This window comes from Muscardinus avellanarius (assembly GCF_963383645.1).
Source record: "Muscardinus avellanarius genome assembly, chromosome: 13".
Taxonomy (NCBI): Eukaryota; Metazoa; Chordata; class Mammalia; order Rodentia; family Gliridae; genus Muscardinus; species Muscardinus avellanarius.
Window position 1 is genome coordinate 81034990 of NC_137799.1, and position 23278 is coordinate 81058267.

The window sequence follows — 23278 nt, forward strand, 5'->3', positions numbered from 1 at the left end:
TTCTACCTCTGAGCTATACTCCCAATCCTATTTTATTCTTTTATTTTTAAACAGGGTTTCACTAAGTTGCAAAGGACCTTGATAAATTGGTGAGGCTGGCCAAGAACCTGTAATTCTCCTTGTTTCAGCCTCCCAAGTCCTGGGATTCTAAGCACGCACCACCATACCTGGCTAAGAGGAACTTTTTTTTTTCCTTTGGTGGTGTTGGGGTTCCTGGAAACCCTCTACCTCCAGGCTATACTCCCAGACCTATTTTTATACTTTTTTATTTGGAAACAGGGTCTCTTAAGCCAGTGCAGCTGGCTTTGAACCTGCGTGATCTGATCCTCCTGCCTCTGTCTCCCAAGCGTGGGGATTACAAGCTTGCGCCACCACGCCTGGCGTTAAGAGGAACTTTTATACTCTAGAAATACCCATTGCGCATTGTGGTAATTTTGTTTTGTCTTTGTTTTTGTTTTGTTTGTTTAAAGTCTTCTGATGCTCAGCAATTATAATGGAGTGTAAACATAAAAATACAGTGTTAGCTGGGTGTGAAGGCACACAATTTTAATCTCAGGACTTGGGAGACTGAGACAGGAGGATCGAAGGTTCAAGGATAGCATAAGCAACTTAGTGAGGCCCTCCACAACTTAGTGAGACTCTGTTTCAAAAATAAAACATAAAATAGGGCTGCTAGGATAGCTTGGAAGTAGAATGCCTGTGGGTTCAATCCTCAGTGCCACACACACACACACACACACACACACACACACACACTAAATAACAAAACAAAACAAAACAAAATGGTGTTAAATTCTCACCACTAATTTAAAAAAATCCTAAACACATAAAAATTCCATTCTTAAGGGGGCATGGTGACGCATGCTTGTAATCCCAGCATTTGGGAGGCTGAGACAGGAGGATCGCAGTTCACAGACAGCCTCAGCTACTTTAGTGAGACCCTTTGCAACTCAGTGAGACCCTGTTACAAAATAAAAAATAAAAAGTAGGGGACTTCCAGGAAGATGGCAACCGAGAAAAGCAGCATTCACAAGTGGAGCTCAAAGCCAGAAATGAAATACACCAGCCTCATGGCTGAGGGCGTGGTGATGGCGCCATATTGCCAGCAGAGGTGGTGAGTTCACCATGCCTGTGAGAGCTTCAGACCAGTGCACACCAAAAACGTAAGTGAAATTGCGGCTCCTACAGTAGAAATCCCAGTGCTGTGCCCCCCAGGGATTCCTGCAGCTTTGATAAACTCCCTGGGTCTCAGATATTGCAGTTCAACCCAGTGAAGTTGTAGTTGTGGCAGAGATACCACACCCTAGTCTCAGTTCCCCCTGGGAAAACACCCAGCCCAGCATCCCCAGGGTCTTGCATAACCTCAACTAACTCCCTGGGTCTGAGACTTTGCGATACAACCCAGTAAAGGAGTAGTGGCTGCTGAGATTACCACAAACTCCAGAGATCCAGAGCATCATAAGTGAAGTTCTGGTGACCTGGAGAAGAACCCAGAGAAGGCACAAACTTCAGAAATCATGGGAAAGAGGAACAACAATGGAGCAATGACCTCCCACAACCCCACAATATCAGAACCTGATAACACAGAAATGCAAAGATCTCCAGCAGATCAAATCAGGAATGTAACTGTAGAAATAGTACAGGACCTTTAAAAAGAATTTAGAGAGAGTCTGGAAGAAATAAAGGATGCAATCACTGAAGTAAAGGCATCAATTCAAACTATAAACAATCGATTAGACCACATAGAGAATATAATCTTGCTCCTAGAAGATGATCGCTCCAAAAACAAACGCATAGTGTATAACAAAAAAAAAACAATTCGACATCTGGAATTGGACATTGAAGAAATATGGGCCCATTTTAAGAGAGCTAACCTAAGAATAATCAGAATAAAGGAGGGAAAAGAAGGTGAAACCAAAGGGATCAACAATCTCTTCAAAGAAGTAATAGCTGAAAATTTTCCAAATATAGAGCAAGAGGTCAATACACAGGTCCAGGAAACTTATAGAACTCCATTTAGACAGGATAAGAGAAAAGGGTCCCCACACCACATAATTCTCAAAATGACCAATTTAGAAGCCAAGGAGAAAATCTTAAAGGCAACAAAATCAAAAGGCCATGTGACATTCAGAGGCAAAACAATTAGAATCACTCCAGACTTTCCAAACTAAGTCTTGAAAGCCAGAAGGGCTTGGAGTAACATATTCCAAACTCTGAAAGAAAACAACTTGCAGCCAAAAGTTCCCTACGCAGCAAAACTATCTTTCAAATTAGATGGGGAAATAAGAAGCTTCCATGACAAACGGAAACTGAAGAAATTTATGTCTTCAGAACCAGTGCTAGAGAAAATACTCAGAGATTAACTATAAAGAAGAAATAGGTAACACAAACCAGAACCAGAGAAACAAGAATTTCCATCCAGCAGACAATTAAGCAAAGAAGAATAAACAGTATTTCAAACAAAAATAAAATCTTAACATGTTAGGAATTAAAAATCATATCTCAATAATCACACTAAATGTAAATAGCCTCAACTCCCCAATAAAATGACATAAAGTGGCAAAATGGATTAAAAACCAGAATCCATCTATGTGTTGTTTGCAAGAAACACATCTTACAACTAAATATAGTAACAAACTTAAGGTAAAGGGCTGGAGCAAGGTAATCCATGCTAACAGAACTCGAAGGCAAGCAGGAGTAGCAACAATGATATCAGACAAGTAAGACTTCAAGCCCAAACTTAAGTCATATTTTACTGGTAAAAGAAACAATCCAGCAAGAGGAAATAACAATAATCAACATCTATGCCCAAGCATAGGTGCAGCTACTTTCATAAAACACTCTGTGACATTAGATCACACATTAATCCCAATACAATAATACTGGGAGACTTCAACACCCCTCTTACACCATTAGACAGATTTTCCAGACAAAAGGTCAGTAAAGATACCTCAGACCTAAAAGACACCATTAATCAAATGGACCTGTTGGATACATATAGAATATTTCACCCAACTACAGCAGAGTTTACATTTTTCTCAGCTGCTCACAGAACCTTCTCCAAAATAGTTCACATCCTGGGACACAAAATGAGCACTAGCAAATTCAAAAAATGTTACATACTTCCCTGTGTCTTTTCAGACCATAATGGAATGAAAGTAGAAATCAACTATAAGAAGACCCAAAGAAACAACATAAACATGTGGAGACTGAACACCACACTTCTGAATGAAGAATGGGTCATAGAAGACGTAAAAGGTGAAATCAAGAAATTTCTAGAAACAAATGAAAATAAAGATACAACATATCAAAACCTCTGGGACACTTTGAAGGCAGTATTAAGAGGAATTTTTTTTTTTTTTTTTTTTTTTTGTGGTACTGGGGGTGGAACCCAGAGGCTTTCTACCTCCGGGCTATGCTCCCAGACCTATTTTCTATTTTATTTGAAAACAGGGTATCACTATGTTGCTGAGAGCCTCAGTAAGTAGCTGAGGCTGGCTTCGAACCTGTGCAATCCTCCTGTCTCAGCCTCCCAAGCACGGGAATTACAAGCGTGAGCCACCACGCCCAGATTTAAGAGAAAATTTTATAGCACTGAGTGCTCACATAAGAAAAACAGAAAATCTTCAAATAAATAACCTAACGACACACCTCAAAGCCCTTGAAAAACAGGTACAACCAGTAGAAGACAGGAAATTATTAAAATCAGAGCAGAAATTAACACAATAGAAAATAAAAAACAATACAGAAAATCAACAAAACCAAAAGCTGGTTTCTCGAAAATATTAACAGGATAGATAAATCACTAGCCAAACTAACTATAAAAAAAAGAGAATCAACCCAAATTATAAATATAAGAAATGAAAAAGGAGACATTACTAATGACAGCGTAGAAATCCAGAGTATTATCAGAAACTACTTTGAAAAACTATACTCCAACAAAATGGAAAATCTGGAGGGAATTGACAACTTTCTAGATGAATACAACCTTCCTAAACTGAGTCAAGAATATATAGAAAATTTAAACCAACCAATAGCAATCAAAGAGATTGAAACAGCAATAAAGAGATTACCATCAAAGAAAAGCCCAGGTTTTCCAAGTGAATTCTATAAAACCTTTATAGAAGAACTAACCCCAATACTCCTCAAGCTATTTTGTGAAATAGAAAAAAGTGGGATTCTCCTAAATACATTTTATGAAGCTAACATCACACTAATACCAAAACCCAAATAAAGACAGTTCAAGGAAGGAAAATGACAGGCCTATATCTCTGATGAACTTGGATGCAAAACTATTAAACAAAATACTAGCAACACGCATTCAAAACCACATAAAAAAAATCATACATTATGACCAGGTAGGGTTCATCCCAGGGATGCAAGGCTGGTTCAACATATGAAAATCAATCCATATAATTTATCATATAAACAAAATCAAAGACAAAAATTACATGATCATTTCAACAGACGCTGAAAAAGCATGTGATAAAATCCAACATCCATTTATAATAAAAGCACTGCAGAGAACTGGAATAGAAGGAACCTATCTCAACGTCATAAAGGCAATCTACAATTAGCCTACAGCCAACATCATATTAAATGTGGAAAAACTTCGAGAATTCCCCCTAAAAACAGGAACAAGACAAGGATGTCCATTATCACCACTTCTCTTCAATATAGTATTAGAGATTCTAGCCAGAACAATAACCAAGAAAAGGAAATCAAAGGAGTACAAATAGGAAAAGAAGAACTCAAACTTTCTTTTGCATGACATGATACTATATTTATAAAACCCAACAAATTCAACCAAAAGGCTTATAGAACTGATCAAATTCAGCAAAGTGTCTGGATACAAATAAATCTAAAATAATCGGAAGCTTTTCTGTACACCAACCATGAATCCACTGAAAAAGAAATTCAGAAAACACTTTCACTCAGGATCTCCCACAAAAAATAAAATACTTAGGAATAAATTTAACCAAGGAGGTAAAAGTACTCTACAAAGAAAATTATAAAATATTGAAAAAAGAAATCGAGGAAGATCTTAGAAGATGAAAAGATCTTCCATGTTCATGGATTGGCAGAATAAATATCATTAAAATGGCCATACTTCCGCCGGGCGTGGTGGCCCATGCTTGTAATCCCCGCACTTGGGAGGTGGAGACTGGAGGATTGTGCTGGTTCAGAGCTAGCCTCGCTGATTTAAGAGACCCTGTTTCCAAATTTAAAAAAAAAAAGGTCTGAGAGTGTAGCCCGGAGGTAGAAGGGCTTCCAGAAACCCCAATACCACCAAAAATTAATTAATTATTAATTAATTAATTAATGTAAATGGCCATACTTCCAAAAGTGATCTACAGATTTAATGCAATGCCCATTAAATTACCAAAATTATTCCTTACAGACATAGAAAAATGAGTCCTTAAGTTCATTTGTAACAACAAAAAATCCAGAATAGCCAAAGTAGTTCTCAGCACCAAAAACCATGCAGGAGGAACTACAATACCTGATTTTAAACTATACTACAAAGCAACTGAAATAAAAACAGTTTTGTACTGGCACAAAAACTGATACATAGACCAATGGAGCAGAATAGAAGACCCAGAAACAAATCCACACACTTTCAGCCAATTGATATTTGACAAATGGGCCAAAAACATACACTGGAAAAAAGATAGCCTGTTCAACAAATGGTGTTGGCAAAACTGGTTAACCATATGCAGAAAAATGGAAATTAGTCCCACTTTCTCACCCTGCACAAGAGTCAATTCAAGATGAATGAAAGACTTGGTAATTAGACCAGAGACCTTGAGGCTCCTTGAAGAGGGCATAGGTCCAACACTGCAACACACAGGCACAGATAAAAACTTTCTCAATTAAGAGCCCAAAGGCACAACAAACTAAAAGGTGAATCAATACATGGGATTGCATGAAACTAAAGAGCTTCTGTTCAGCAAAGGAAACTGTCAAGAAGCTCAACCGAGAGCCAACAGAATGGGAAAAGATTTTTGCCACCTATTCCTCTGATTGAGGAGTAATATCTAGAATATACAGAGAACTCAAGAAACTCAATACTAAAAAAAAACAATCCAATAAAAAAAATGGGCAGGTGAACTAAACAGACACTTCACAAAAGAAGAAATTCAAATGGCCAATAAATGCATGAAAAAAAAATGCTCAACATCATTGTCAATCAGAGAGATGCAAATTAAAACTACCCTGAGATTTCACCTAACTCCAACTAGAATGGCAATCATTCAAAACACAAACAATAGCAAATGCTGGCAAGGATGTGGAGAAGTGGGAACTCTAAAACATTGTTGGTGGGATTGCAAATTAGTGCAACTACTTTGGAAAACAGTATGGAGAATCCTCAGAAGAATGGGAACAAATCTACCATTCAATCCAGCAATACCACTTCTGGGTATGTACCCAAAAGAAAGTAAACCAAACTACCAAACTAATGCATGTGTATCTATGTTCATAGCTGCACAATTCACCATAGCCAAACTATGGAACCAGCCAAGACGTCCATCAACAGATGAATGGATTACAAAACTGTGGGATATGCACACAATGGAATTTTACTCAGCCATAAAAAAACCACAATTACATCATTTACAGGGAAATGGATGGAACTGGAGGACATTATGCTAAACGAGATTAGTCAGTCACAAAAAATAAGAAATCGGATGCTCTCCCTAATATGTGAAAGCTAAGGAGAAATGGATCATAGGAGGAACTCTAGATGAAAAAGGGAATCCTATGGAGGAGCAAATAAGGCAATCTAAATGAGGGGATGGGGGAGCAGCCAGAGCCGCGGCGCGGAATGGCCGGAGCGGCCAGAGTGGCCAGACCCGCGGTACAGAGCAGCTGGAGTCGCGGTTCCGAGCAGCTGAGCAGAGCGGCCAGAGCAGCCGAGCAGAGAGGCCAGAACAGCCGGAGCAGTCAGAGCTGCAGCGCAGATTGGCTGGAGCGGTGGCGTGGAGTGGCCGGAGCCGCGGAGTGGAGCGGCCGGAGCAGCCGGAGCAGAGTGGCCAGAACAGCTGAGCGGAGTGGCCACAGCAGCCGGAGCGGAGCGGCCAGAACAGCGCAGCCAGAGCCGCGTCGCGGAACGGCCGGAGCGGTCGGAGTGGCCAGACCCACGGTGCAGAGCAGCCAGAGCCGCAGTGCAGAGCGGCCGGAGCAGCTGGAGCGGCAAGAACCGTGGTGCGGAGCAGCCAGAGCCGCGGCGCAGAGAGGCCGGAGCGGCGCGGCCTACATCTCCCCTAGCAACACCAGGCTCCAGAGAGGAGGGAGACTGAAAACAGAGCTCAAATCCAGAGAGGAGGTACTCTGGCCTCGCGGCCTAGGATGCAGAAGCAGCGTCTTACTGCTGGCGGCAGCGGTGAGTTCACCAGACGGCCCTAGACCAACCCACTCAACCAGCCACCAGGCGCCTGAGAGGAGGGGTGGACAGCGAGCCGAGGTGAGCAGGTGCTGAACAGCCGGGCGGCAGTCAGCAGTTTTGTTGGTGCAGGGAACATCTAAAGCTCCCAAGGGCTGGGCGCAGCACAACTGGCAAGGACTCAGAGCAGAGTTCAAAACCAGAGAAGAAATACACCGCATCACGGCCGAGGGCGTGGCAGGGGTGCCATATTGCCAGTGGCGGCAGCAGCGAATCCACCGAGTTCACTACAGCTCCATCAGCGCACTCAACAACCGTGAGTCAAATTGCGGCCCCTAGGGGAGAAATCCCAGTACTGCACTCCCAGGGACTTGCGCAGAAAGTCTCCCTGGGTCTGAGATTTTAGCAGTGCAGCCCAGTGGGGGAGTGGCAGTGGCAGAGATATCATACCATAGTCACAACTCCCCACTGGAGAACGCCCAACTTGGCACCCCCCACGGTCTAAGCAGCCTTGATTGACTCCCTGGGTCTGAGACTTTGTGATACAACACAGTAAAGGAGTAGTGGTGACTGAGATACCATAGACTAGAGATCCAGAGCATCTTAAGTGAACTCGTAGTGACTCAGGGAAGAACCCAGAGAAGGCACAAACTTCCAAAATCATGGGAAAGAGAAATAACAATGGAGCAGTGAATGCCAACAACACCACAACATCAGAATCTGATAACACAGAAACCCAAAGATCTCTAGAAGATCAAATTAGGAAAATAACTTTAGAAATAATAGAGGACTTTCGAAAAGAATTTAGAGAGAGTCAAAAAGAGATAAAGGATGCAATTAATGAAGTAAAGGCCTCAATTCAAAGTATAAACAACAGATTAGACCACATGGAGAATAGAATCTCGCTTCTTGAAGATGATCATTCTAAAAATGAACGCATAGTTGCTAATTTAGAAAAAAAAAAACCCGACAGCAGGAATCTGACATTGAAGAAATATGGGCCCATTTCAAGAGAGCTAACCTAAGAATAATTGGAATAGAGGAGGGAAAAGAAGGTGAAACCAAAGGGATCAACAATCTCTTCAAGGAAGTAATAGCAGAAAATTTTCCAAACATAGAGCAAGAGGTCGATACACAGGTCCAGGAAACTTATAGAACTCCCTTTAGACAGGATCAGAGAAGAGGATCCCCACGCCACATAATTGTCAAAATGACTAATGTGGAAGCCAAGGAGAGAATCTTAAAGGCAACAAAAACAAAAGGCCACGTGACATTCAGAGGCAAACCAATTAGAATCACTCCAGACTTCCCAAACCAAGTTATGAAAGCCAGAAGGGCACAGAGTAACATATTCCAAACTCTGAAAGAAAACAACTTCCAGCCAAAAATTTCCTACCCAGCAAAACTATCCATCAAATTAGATGGGGAAATAAGAAGCTTCCATGACAAACAGCAACTGAAGGAATTTATGTCTTCAAAACCAGCGCTAGAGAAAATACTCAAGGAGATTAACTGCAAAGAGGAAATGGGTAATTCACGCCAGAACCAAAGAAACAAGAATTCCCATCCAGCAGACAACTAAGCAAAGAAGAATAAACAGTATCTCAAACAGAAATAAGATCTTAACATGTTTGGAATTAAAAATTATCTCTCTATAATCACACTGAATGTAAACGGCCTCAACTCCCCAATAAAAAGACATAAAGTGGCAAAATGGATTAAAAGCCAGAATCCATCCATCTGCTGCTTACAAGAAACACACCTCACAAGTAAAGATAGGAAAAAACTCAAGGTAAAGGGCTGGAGCAAAGTAATCCATGCTAATGGTACTCGAAGACAAGCAGGAGTAGCAACTATGATATCAGACAAGTTAGACTTCAAACCCAAACTTATTAGAAGAGACAAAGAAGGTCACATTTTACTGGTAAAAGGAATAGTCCAGCAAGAGGAAATAACAATAATCAACATCTATGCCCCAAACATAGGGGCAGCTACTTTCATAAATCAAACTCTTTGTGACATGAAGCCACACATAAATCCCAACACAATAATACTGGGAGACTTCAACACACCTCTCACAATACTAGACCGATCTTCCAGACAAAAGGTCAGTAAAGATGTCTCAGAACTAAAGAACACCATTAACCAAATGGACCTGTTGGACACATATAGAATATTTCACCCAACTACAGCAGAGTTTACATTTTTCTCAGCTGCTCACGGAACCTTCTCCAAAATAGTTCACATCCTGGGACACAAAATGAGCACTAGCAAATTTAAAAAATGTTACATACTTCCCTGTGTCATTTCAGACCATAATGGAATGAAACTAGAAATCAACTATAAGAAGACCCAGAGAAACAACATAAACATGTGGAGACTGAACACCACACTTCTGAATGAAGAATGGGTCATAGAAGATGTAAGAGGTGAAATCAAGAAATTTCTAGAAACAAATGAAAATAAAGAAACAACATATCAAAACCTCTGGGACACTTTGAAGGCAGTATTAAGAGGAAAATTTATAGCACTGAGTGCTCACATAAGAAAAACAGAAAATCTTCAAATAAATAGCCTTATGACACACCTCAAAGCCCTTGAAAAGCAGGAACAATTGAACCCCAAAGCTAGCAGAAAACGGGAAATTATTAAAATTAGAGCAGAAATTAACGAAATAGAGAATAAAAAAACAATACAGAAAATCAACAAAACCAAAAGCTGGTTTCTTGAAAAAATTAACAAGATTGATAAACCACTAGCCAACCTAACTTAAAAAAAGAGAGAATCAACCCAAATTATGAAGATAAGGGATGAAAAAGGAGACATTACTACTGACAGCGTAGAAATCCAGAGGATTATCAGAAACTACTTTGAAAAACTATACTCCAACAAAATGGAAAATCTGGAGGAAATCGACAACTTCCTAGATAAATACAAGCTTCCTAAACTGAGTCAAGAAGATATAGAACACTTAAAGCAACCAATAACAATCAAAGAGATTGAAATAGCAATAAAGAGCTTACCATCAAAGAAAAGCCCAGGACCAGATGGTTTCCCAAGTGAATTCTATAAAACCTTTATAGGAGAACTAATCCCAATACTACTCAAACTATTTCGGGAAATAGAAAAAACCGGGACTCTCCCAAATACATTCTATGAAGCCAACATCACACTAATACCCAAACCGAATAAAGACAGTTCAAGGAAGGAAAACTACAGGCCTATATCTCTGATGAACTTGGATGCAAAACTATTAAACAAAATACTAGCAACACGCATTCAAAACCACATCAAGAAAATCATTCACCATGACCAAGTAGGGTTCATCCCAGGGATGCAAGGCTGGTTCAATATACGAAAATCAATCCATGTAATTCATCATATAAACAGAATCAAAGACAAAAACCACATGATCATCTCAATAGATGCTGAAAAAGCATTTGATAAAATTCAACACCCATTTATGATAAAAACACTGCAGAGAATTGGAATAGAAGGAACATATCTCAACATTAGTAAGGCAATCTACAATAAGCCCACTGCCAACATCATAGTAAATGGGGAAAAACTTCAAGAATTCCCCCTAAAAACTGGAACGAGACAAGGATGTCCACTATCACCACTTCTCTTCAATATAGTACTAGAGACTCTAGCCAGAGCAATAAGGCAAGAAAAGGAAATCAAAGGAGTACAAATAGGAAAAGAAGAACTTAAGCTTTCACTATTTGCAGATGACATGATACTATATTTAGAAAACCCAACAAACTCAACCAAAAGGCTTATAGAACTGATCAACAAATTCAGCAAGGTATCGGGATACAAAATCAATCTTAAAAAATCAGAAGCTTTCCTGTACACCAACCATAAATCCACTGAAAAAGAAATTCAGAAAACACTTCCACTCAGGATCTCCCACAAAAAAATAAAATACCTAGGAATAAACTTGACAAAGGAGGTAAAAGATCTCTACAAAGAAAATTATAAAACACTGAAAAAAGAAATCGAAGAAGATCTTAGAAGATGGAAAGACCTTCCATGTTCATGGATTGGCAGAATTAATATCATTAAAATGGCCATCCTCCCAAAAGTGATCTACAGATTTAATGCAATGCCCATTAAACTACCAAGATCATTCCTCACAGACATAGAAAAATCAGTCCTTAAATTTATCTGGAATAACAAAAAGCCCAGAATAGCCAAGGTAGTTCTCAGCAACAAAAACCATGCAGGAGGAATCACAATACCTGACTTTAAACTATACTACAAAGCCATTGTAATAAAAACAGCATGGTACTGGCAAAAGAACAGATATATAGACCAGTGAAGCAGAATAGAAGACCCAGAAACAAGTCCACACACTTTCAGCCAATTGATTTTTGATAAAGGGGCCAAAAACATACACTGGAAAAAAGATAGCCTCTTCAACAAATGGTGTTGGCAAAACTGGTTAACCATATGCAGAAAATTGGATGTTAATCCCACTTTTTCACCCTGTACAAAAGTCAACTCACGATGGATCAAAGACTTGGAAATTAAACCAGAGACCTTGAAGCTCCTTGAAGAGGGCATAGGTCCAACACTACAACACATAGGCACAGACAAACATTTCCTCAACAAGACCCCAAAGGCACAACAAATTAAAAGGAGAATCAATACATGGGATTGCATGAAACTGAAGAGCTTCTGTTCAGCAAAGGAAACTATCAAGAACCTCAATCGAGAGCCAACAGAATGGGAGAAGATTTTTGCCACCTACACCACTGATAGAGGACTAATATCTAGAATATACAGAGAACTCAAGAAACTCAACACTAAGAAAACAAAGCATCCAATAACAAAATGGGCAAATGAACTAAATAGACACTTTACAAAAGAAGAAATTCAAATGGCCAATAAATGCATGAAAAAATGCTCAACATCCCTGGCAATCAGAGAGATGCAAGTCAAAACTACCCTGAGATTTCACCTAACTCCAACTAGAATGGCCATCATTCAAAACACAAACAACAACAGATGCTGGCGAGGATGTGGAGAAGTGGGAACTCTAAGACATTGTTGGTGGGATTGCAAATTAGTGCAACCACTTTGGAAAACAGTATGGAGAATCCTCAGAAGAATGGGAACAAATCTTCCATTTGATCCAGCAATACCACTGTTGGGTATCTACCCAAAAGAAAGTAAACCAAACTACCAAACTAATGCATGTGTATCTATGTTCATAGCTGCACAATTCACCATAGCCAAACTATGGAACCAGCCAAGATGTCCATCAACAGATGAATGGATTACAAAACTGTGGGATATGTACACAATGGAATTTTACTCAGCCATAAAAAAAAACTCAATTACATCATTTTCAGGGAAATGGATGGAACTGGAGGACATTATGCTAAGTGAGATTAGTCAGGCACAAAAAATAAGAAATCAGATGCTTTCCCTAATATGTGAGAGTTAGGGAGAAATGGGTCATAGGAGGAACTCTTGGAAGAGGATCAGCAACTTTTTACTCTGTTTACATTGTCTTTGGATATACAATATTTTTTTTATTTTTTAGGGAGTTTATTTACTCTTTTGTTGCCTGTGCCATTGAAATCATATCCAAGAAATCACTTCCAATTTCAATGTTGTGAGGTTTTATGACCCAGATTTTCTTCTAAAAGCTTATAGTATTAAGATTTATATTTAGGTCTTTTATCTATTTTGAGTTAATATTTGTATATATGTTAGGTAAGGGTCCACTTTTATTCTTTTTCATTTATTATTATTTTTCAACAATATTTAGTTAAAAGACTAGTATTTCCTCCACCAAAAGTTCATGGAAACCTTGTCAAAAATAACTTGACAATGTATGGAAGAATTTATCTCTAGGCTTTTATTTAGCTCCAATGGTTTATATATCTGCCTTTAGAACAGTACTACACTGTTTCAATTATTGTAGCTTTATATGGTTTGAAGTCAGAAAATATACATCTTCTAGCTTTGTTCTTCTTTGAGACTGTTTTGGGTATCTAGAGTCCATATTCCATATCAGGATAGATTTTTTTCTGAAAAATAAATAAATAAATGTATGATAGTTTCACTTAAAAAAAAAAGAAAAAATATTCTCTGGTAAGAAAGAAAGCAAAAAGAAATATTGAAATGTTATCTTTAAGTCATCAAAAGCATGGTATCAGACAAATGAAACTGTTTTGTGAGATTATCAATGTTAATATTGTATAAATTGCTATAATACTAGATGTCAACCAGTAAGCCAAGCGTGGGAAGGAGGGATGGGGAGGGAATGGGGTGGGGATCGTGGTAGGGGCTAACTGGGCGAGATGTGCATGTATGTCTACAAAAGTATTTTCTTTATACCACTATGATGTATGAATACATTGCACCAATAAAAAATAAATTAAAAAAAAGAAATCTTAAAAAAAAAAAGATTATTCCCAGGGGACACTAATTAAAGTCAACTAGACTCTTGAACAGCCTAAATATCTCTTTAAAGGAAGCAAAAGTTACAACAAATTGTGAATGAAAAGTAACTAAAAATGGTAAAATTTATAAAGAAAGAAGACAACTTTTATTTGACCTTGAATGTACTTCCTATTCTATACAAAAATTTAAAAAGCTAAAAAAAATAAAATAAAATAAAAATAAATGAGGGGATGGGAGGGGGGAAGAAGGAAATTCTCTAAAACACACAATGTACTTAAGCATATCGAAGTCATCCACTAAGCCAAGTATGGGAAGGAGGGATGGGGAGGGAATGGGGTGGGAATTGGGTAGGGGCTAAATGAGCGACGTGTACATATATGTCCACACAAGTTTTTTTTACCCCAATATGATGTATAAATACAATGAAGCAATAAAAAATTAAAAAAATTAATGGAGAGCAGAGAAACAAACAAGCAAGCAAACAAACAAAGAGGGCTGTGGGTGTGGCTGTGAGGTACAATGCCTGTGAGTTCCATCTCTGGTACTGAAAAAAAAAAATCAAAAATCCATTCTTTGTTTATCCACAAGGTGGCATACTCCTTCTATTTTTCTAGTTTTTTTTTCTTTTTCCTATCTTTTCTTTTTCTTTTTTCCTTTTTACAGAATTTGAATTTGAAATTCAAAGAGCATGGAGTTAGGGTATTAGACTGTCAGACTCCATGCTCGACACAGAACTCACTGCTCAAAATTTGTTCGTTGTGAGGCCTGGTCTTTGCACTCTACCCTATTCCTTTATCACAAAATCATTTGAAAACTACACTGCTGATTTGGGAAGTTCGTCCTTTTTGGTGCTTCCTTGGAATATGTTTAACCAAAGAAAAATAAGATGGAAGAGGACAAGAGAAAGTAGAATTTTGCAACAGAAGAACTCAGACTTTTTTCCCACTGGGTGGTGGGGGAGTGCGAGACTACCAGAGCAGAGGGGAGCGAACACACTACACCTGGGCACTCTGACGCCTCTGAATCGGCAGCCCTGCAGGGAAAGCGCAAGTTCTCTGCAGAAAATAGAATTACAGGAGACATTCTGGAGCAGAAACGGAGACCCGACCTGAAGCAACCAGAGGAAGGCCTTGGTCCTGAAATCAGTGTTGCCAGCACACTGGCCTCTGCTGCCACCCCCTCCTCAGCCTTGAGACCCTCCCCAGGAGACCCTGCCAGGTCCGCTGCCTCCACTCCAGCAGCCATGGGGGTGGTTTGGCAACAGGTAATGTAGAACTCCCTCCCATACCTCCCTATGGATCTTGACATTGGGGGTCCTTGGTTTCCCCAATAGAAACTGGAGCAGTCAGGCTGGATCTCAGTCCCTTTAACTCTGCCCCCAGGTACTCCCAGGACCAGGGACAGGTCCCACTCAGCATTCCTGCAGAGGATGCTATGCCAGGCCCTGCCCTGTCCACTGAAGACCCGGAGTCAGGGCTGCCTGCTGGCATGGTGGCCCCTGTATCAACATCCCTCTAAAGGTAGTGGCCTGCAGCACATCTCTAAAAGGACCAGAGCACCCCCAAAGCTGTGTGGCAGCCCCAGATGGATCTTCAGCCACCTCCAATTCAACTGGACCTGAGGAATGTACACTTGGGGACTGTTGAAGGACCAACTGAGGTGTCCCCAGCCCAGCAAGCAGCACACCCTGTGTCCCCGTGTCTCATTCCAGCACACCCACAACTTTTTTGTTCTTAAGAATAAAAAAGTATATATAAAATTAAAGTGTTTTAAATTATATATTTGTTGCAATTATGGTATAGGAGGGTACACTATACTAAATTTTTTTTTGGAAGAGATATAAGAAAAGCCTATAAGGCACAGGAATCTTCATAATAATGAGTAAATGCAGCCATTGTGGTGGTGTTAGCTTAAAATCCCAGTACTTGGGAGGCTAAGACAGCCTCAGCAATATAGGAAGACTCAGCAATTTAGTGAGACCCTGTTTGGTGTGTGTATGTGTGTGTGTGTGTGTGTGTGTGTGTGTGTGTGTGTGTGTGAAAGAGAGAGGGAAAGACAGAGAGACAGAGACAGAGAGAGAGAGAGAGAGAGAGAGAGAAGACAGAGATACTGAGGATTTGAGCTACACCCTCAGCCCTATTTTATTTTATTTTTTATTTTGAAACAGGGTTTCACTAAGTTGTGAAGGGCTTAAGTAGCTGAGGCAGGCCACGAACCTGTGATCCTCCTGTCTCAGCTTCCCAAGTACTGGGATTATAAGTGTGTGCTACCACGCCCAGTGGAGACCATTTCAAAACAAAAAAATTAAAACAGATGGGGGGGGTATACCTTAGATGTAGAATGCCCTGGGTTCAATCACCAGTACTATAGAAAGGAAAGGTAAGGTAAGGAAAGGAAAGGAAAGGAAAGGGAAGGGAAGGAGGAAGGAAGGGAAGAAGAAGTGGACATGGTAGCATGTGCCTATATTCCCAATAGCTGGGAGGCAGAGGCAGGAGAATTTCAGGTTTGAGGCCAGCCTTAGCAACTTAGGCCCTGATTCAAAATAAAAATAAAATAGAACTGGGGTATAGCTTGGAGATAGGATGTCCTTGGGTTCAACCCCCAGTACCACACACAAAAGAAATAACTGCATGGACCAGGGCCCACTCCCCTCTGAGGCCCAGCTCCAGGGGTAGCTCACCAGCTCTGAGGTTCTGACAGCCCCGCGTCCCCTGTCCTCTGAGGCTGCTGCTTCCCGTAGCCGCTCCCTTGGTTACAGCCCTTGCTGCCTTCCAACCCTTCGTATCTGGCGATTCTTGACATTCTCTGTCGAATATAGCTGGATTTCTGTTTTCTGACTGGATCCTGACTCATGCACTCCTAAGCCATCCAGAAATTCCTTCTGAACTGCTTGCATTGATTTATGGGCATAGGTTATTGCAGTAATTAATACAAGTAAATTAGATTTATGCTTTACAGGTATCCAAGAGACAAACAAACGGATTCATTTAAGCGTACAGGTAGTAGCCAACTGACAAATGAGATAGATTCTAAAGGCTGGCCTATAAACCCACTGTTTGGATCTTGAAATTAATTTTCTTATCAAAATAATATACATTAAGCCAGGTGTGGCCGTGCATGCTTATGATCCAGTACTTAGGAGGTTGAGACAGGAGGATCACAGGCTCATGGCCACTTAGTGAGACCCTGTTTCAATTTAAAGGATAAAAAACAGGGCTGGAAGTGTAGCTCAGCGGTAGAATGCCCTGGGTTCAGTCATCTATTTTGGCACACACACACACACACACACACACACACACACACACACACGCACATGGTCACATTCATCAGTGTTCAGATTAAATGAAGTATTATATGCTACAAACAGCGATAGGCATCAGCACTGCTTTCACAACACACATTTAAAGTCCCAGCGTGTTGTTCCAGTCACAAATTTATTAATTATAATTTTTTGTGTAGTACTGGGGATGGGACCCAGGGGCATTCTACCTCTGAGCCACACCCTCAGCCCTATTTTCTATTCTTTATTTTGAAACAGGGTCTCACTGAGTTGCAAAGGGCCTCACTAAGTAGCTGAGCTGTCCTCAAACTGCGATCCTCCCATCTCAGCCTCCCAAATGCTGGGATTACAAGCATGCACCACCACACCCGGCTTCCAGTCACAAATTTAAACTACCCTTTTTTTTTTTTTTTTAAATTAAGTCCTGTGTTTTTAAGGGTTGAGGGAGAATGGAGTGCAGTGGTGCGTGACCATAATCTCAGGGACTCTGGAGGCTGAGTCTGGAGGATCAAAAGTTCAAGGCCAGCCTCTGCAACTTAGGAAGACCCTGCCTCAAAATAAAATGGACTGGGGATGCATCTCAGTGGTAGAGCGCTTGACCCTTGTGCATGAGATCCTGGATTCTACTCCTAGCACTAAATAAATAAATAAATAAATAAGGTTTTCTTGAAGGGATATTATGCATTAATGATTTGAAACAAACTCAAAATATATTTCATATAAACCCAGGAAGAAAAGAATCAAGTCAAATAAAGATGGATTATTCTAGTGAAAAAAAGTAATAGGCAATATCTTCAAACTCCAATTCTTAAAATGCATTATTGAGGGTTTTCACAGCATATTTGCCTTTACAATGGCTTTAAGATATTTAAAAATATTATTTTTGTCCATAGTAAATACCATCATGGGGGTTAGGGATAGATAGATGGAAAAAAAATTACAGATACTTTTTTCTAGTTTGGACTGAAATGCAAATTCGGTGTTTTCTGCAGAAGATATTTTGGGTCCATACTTTTGTTTCCATGATGAAAATTGCTAGAGCATCTCCTGCTGACCTTGAGCCAAAGCTCGGTCAGGGGCCACAAGCGCCTAAGCCCCCCATGAAGTATGAATAGCATCTTCTTCAAAAAATTCTTTTAAGATTTGGATCAATATGTGTAATTGGAATGTTATGTATAAGCATTATTAACTAAAACAGGTGTGCGATGGCTTGTGAGAGACTCAGTCAGCAAAGAATTTTTTCCCAAGGACAAAGTCTGGGCCAAAAGATTAAGTTCAAACTTAGCTTCCTCCAGGAACAGATTATTAACACCCATAAGACTGTTGTTGCAGGTAGCCTGGGATGTGCTACTAACCCAGTAACATAGCTTGGGGGTGAAAGTGGTGTGGGGCAGGGACTGAGAAGTGTTTCAAGCAATTCTCTTAAAAGTGTAAAGCATAGAAAAGGTCTGAGCTTAACAGAAAGGGCAGTGGGGTTAACAAGAAACCAGTGCGGTTTCCATGGCATGGCTCATTTATACTCACTTAGCAGGCACTGTGGTCCCTGCGCATCTTTGGGTGAAGTTTTAGCAGGCAAGTCTAAAGCCCAAGAGAGTGAGCCGCAGAGTCCCAGTGTTTCCCTCCAGGCCAGCCCAGCCCTGCCCTCTACAGTCAGGGTGAGCTCTGAGGAATGGTCTCCTTTGGCCAGGCAGATGGACAGCAGGCAAGCTTACCTGTTACAGAGAAACACGCCTACTCCCAAGGTCTCAGCTTCACCCTGACAGCTGATGTGTCTGGAGTTAGTTCCTTCAGTTTCTTCAATATCTGTGTGTTGAAAGATAAATGATGTGAAGTAGAAAACACTGTTCCTTTCCAGGAGGTAAAAACCCAACAGAAGACATAGACACACTTCTCTTTCTACAGGGAAGACTCTGTTGTGCTTTTTGTGTGATGTGTGTGTGTATGTATGTGTGTGTGGCACTGGGGGTGGAACCCTTCTGCCTCTGGGCTATATCCCCTTATTTTATCTTTTATTTGGGAAAAGGGTCTCGCTAAGTTACTGACAGCCATACTAAGTGGCTGAAGCTGGCCTCAAACCTGCAACCCTCCTGTTTCAGCCTCCCAAGTACTGGGATTACACGTGTACATCTCCGTCCTTGGCTTCTGCTGTTCTTCATAACCAATAGAAATTCATATGCTCTGAGGGTGAGAAAGAGGCATTATCCACTTTTCATATGCCTGTGTATTGTTTCATAATTTAATTTTTTAATTTTTTGTGGTACTGGGGATTGAACCCAGGGGCGTTCTACCTCTGAGTTATACCCTTAGTCTTACTTTTTATTTTTATTTTGAAACAAGGTCTTGCTAGGTTGCTGAAAGTCTAAAGTTGCTGAAGCTGTCCTCGAACCATGTGTCCTCCTGTCTCAGCCTCTCAAGTACTAAAAGTACAGGTGTATACCACCACACCTAGCTACAATTTAATTTTTTTTGTGAAAATAAACATGAATATGATGAAGTTTTTGCTGTTATTTTGATTTGATGTTTTTGTTGTTGTTTTGGGGGCTTGAACTCTGAAATTGTGCTTCCTGCATGGTTATGCATTAGCTCAGGCCACTGAGCCATTCCCCAGCCTCCTATAGAATGTCCTCTCCCTCTCTCTCTCTCTCTCTCTCTCTCTCTCTCTCTCTCTCTCTCTCTCTCTCTCTCTGTTCTTTTGGTGCTAGTGACTGAACCCAGGGGCATTTTACCTCCAAGATACACCCCTAGCACTATTATTTATTTATTTATTCTTTATTCTGAAACAGGGTCTCATTAAGTTGTGGAGGACCTTACTAAGTAGCTGAGACTGCTGTGATGCTCCTGTCTCAGCCTCCCAAGTACTGGGATTACAAGCTTGGCTACCAAGTCCCCCTCCCCTATGGAATTTTAAAATGCTAAATATAGCAGGCAAGGCCTATCTGGAAAACAACACACCTTATATGGTCATCTCCAAACTGCCTGCAGGTAAACCTAGTACTTGGGAGGTTGAGATAGGAAGTGCTAGATTGGAGGCCAGTTGAGGTAACTGAGCAAAATCTTATTTCAAAATAAAAAAATAGGCCGGGCGTGGTGGCGCACGCTTGTCCCCGCGCTTGGGAGGCGGAGACAGGAGGATCGCGCAGGTTCGAAGCCAGCCGCGCTGGCGTAAGAGACCCTGTTTTAAAAATATAAAATAGGTCTGGGAGTGTAGCCCGGAGGAAGAAGGGCTTCCAGGAACCCCAGTACCACCCAAATAAATAAATAAATAAAAATAAAAAAATAAAAAAATAAAAAGGTGTGAGGATGTAGCTCAGAGGTAAATTTAATCTTTTGGGTTAAATCCCCAGTAAACACACAGACACACACATACAGAGCATCATTTCAACTTTTTAATTTTTTGCTATAAAACATTTTTTTCTTTTTTTTTTTTTGCGGGTCTGGGGGTGGAACTCAGAGGCATTTGACCTCTGAGCTAATAATACATCCCCTGCCCTATTTTGTATTCTTTATTTTGAAACAGGGTCTCACTGAGTTGCAGAGAGCCTCACTCAGTAGCTGAGGCTGTCCGCGAACTGTAATTCTCAAATCTCGGCCTCCCGAATGCTGGGATTACAAGCGTGCGCCACCACGCCCGGCTATATTTTCATTTTTAAAAGCATATAAACAAGCCGGGCGTGGTGGCGCACGCTTGTAATCCCAGCATTCAGGAGGCTGAGACCCGAGGATCGCGTTTCATGGATACTGAGTGAGGCCCTCTGCAACTCAGTGAGACTGAAGGAATGCAGGAAGAGGAATCTAAGATATTGACAATATTAGTATATGGAATCTATTAGAAATAAGAGTAGGATATTAGAATTAAAGTAGGACCCTTGTAGAAGTAAGAGAGTAACAAAAACATGTAAGAGTGCTGTGAGGAGACATTCCCCTCTCCTTATAAAATTAAAATGTGAAGATATAGAATTAACTTAGAATAAAACTGCAAGTTTCTGCTTCGGTAACCCCACTCGCCAATATAAAGTACAACTTGTAAGTTCCTGCTTATGATAACTGCCTGAGTTCTGGCTTCTGTGAAACTGCTCGCTTATGCCCCAGCTACCTTAATGTTAAAAGTTGTTTTAATTTAAAAACCTAGGTTACTATTAGAAATTATTTTAAGGATAGACTTGTCTTTCAAAATTCTTGATGCTAAGAGTTGTTTCTTTAAAGTTTGAGATTTTTAAAATAGTATAAAGTAGTTTAGGGAGTGAAGCTATTTTTTTTGGAAGTGAGTCCCAAGCCCGCCACAGCTTTATCGAAAGAAAACACCTGGTACTCATGGGCCGAGCTGAAAGTTACCATAGTAACCAAGCATGAATGAGAAAGTCACTCCTCGGCAGGCGGTGAAGTAGAAAGGCTGTCCTTTAAAACTATTTGCTGTGATTCAAGTGTGTGTGTGCTTTCTTTTGAAATCATTGGTTGTACTTGTTTACCTTTTTATTTGATTGGTTGTATCCTACTTTTTGGCGGGCTGTGACGTGTGTAACCACCCCTCCAGGGGCTATAAATATAGAGCCTGAAGTGTGCTCAGGGTCGACTCTGACCACTTGCTCTCTGTTGGTGAGGCTGGACGTTGGCTCGGCCAGGGCACTCCCTGGTAGCCACCTGGACAGTTCCTCAAACCACAGGCGGGCTTGTAAAAGAGCTTCGACCACTGGCTAGCCAGTACAAAGAGCTGCAGCACAATAAAACTCTGCCTGTGTGTTACATTCTTGGTGCGTTCTTCGTTATTTGGGGAAGGGGGCGCATCTCCGACCCTAACAAGACCCGGTTTCAAAATAAAGAATAAAAAAATAGGGCAGGGGGTGTAGCTCGGAGGTCGAATGCCCCTGGGTTCCATCCCCAGACCCGCAAAAAAAAAAAAAAAAAAAGCATATAAACAGCTGGGCGTGGTTGCACACATCTATAATTCCAATATTTGAGAGGCTAGACAGAAGGATCGCAGGTTCGAGATCAACCTTCGCAATATGGCAAGCACCTGTTTCAAAAATAAAAAATAAAATAGCGCTGGGGGTATAGCCCAGAAGTGGAATGCCCCTGAGTACCAAAAATAAATAAATAAAAATAAAAGACAAGCAACGCTTCTAGTGTTTCCGCCTCTCAGAAAAGGAACACAAATTTTTAAAAGACGCCAGGCACACACCTAGCTTTTACACTGTTGGAAGAATCCAGAAGCCCGGGCGCTCTAGGAGGGGACCTCTGGGTCTCAGCTCCCCTCGGTAGGAGCCCAGAGGGCGCCCCGAGCTCAGCTTGGGAGCCAGGCGACCCGGGTCCGCGCTCAGGTGGGCGAGCGGGCGCGGTGGGCGTGGCGGTGGGCGTGTCCGGGGCGTGGCCTCAGGCGGGGGCGTGGCTCCGGCGGCGGGGAGGTCTGCATCCGCGCGGGGACCTCCAGCGCAGGCCGGAGCGCTCGGTGCACGCTCCGGCGGACTCTCGCTCCAGGTAACCAGCTCCCGGGCTGGGCCGCCCGCCGTGGGGGCGATGGGGAGGGCGCGGGCGCGGCGGCGGCGGGCTGCGGGCCGGCTCCTCGCTTCCGGCGGGGTGGGCTCGCGGGAGGAGGAAGCGGGGCGGGGCGGGGAGAGCGGACTCGGCGCGTGCCCTGTCGACCCTCCTTTTCCGTCCTGGGACCCGGACGCCGCTGCCAGTGTCACCTGGACGTCGCTTTCTGGCGGCTTTCCCTCCGTCCGCGCAGCGAGCGGGAGCTTAGAAATCGCTGGGCGTGGAGAGGAGGAGCGAAGTTACTGCGCCCCTCGGGGCAGCAGAGCTTTAACTTTATCTCGGTTCCATCCTCCCCGGAGCCCTGCGGAGACGGGCTGTGACCTTCGGTGCACTGATGAGAAGCGAGGGCTAGGGCTGCAAATGGCTCGCCCCGGGGCGAACGATTAGGACCCCGGGAGCTGGCCTCGGGTACCCGGCGCGCTCGCTTCTGTTCTTCCCTTTTCTTCTCGCACGAGTCTAGGAGCCTTGTGCTGCGGGGTCTCTTATAAAAATAAACGATTCTCCTTAAACATACTTGACTCCCCTCTAGGTTTCCTTTATTTTTTTTTTCTTTTTCTTTTAGTGCCCCGTCTTGAGTTCGTGTAGTTTGGGGTGATCAGGTTTGGGAAGTGGAAGAAGTTACTCTGGAGTTCCTCCTCTCCTCGCGTTGCTTTCTCCGAGTGCAA

The 23278-nt window shown here is 41.7% G+C and overlaps 1 pseudogene across 1 annotated transcript in view; it reads right to left on the bottom strand.

Moving 5' to 3' along the window:
* The window catches only part of LOC308272251, a 35943-nt pseudogene extending 19286 nt beyond the window's left edge, over positions 1-16657 (bottom strand). Inside the window, exons 1-2 of the transcript in view lie at positions 16485-16657; positions 14777-14837 (exon numbers count right to left, since the gene is read on the bottom strand). The product of the transcript in view is annotated as an uncharacterized misc_RNA (transcript). The remainder of the gene's footprint in view (positions 1-14776; positions 14838-16484) is intronic.
* Positions 16658-23278: the final 6621 nt, after the last annotated feature.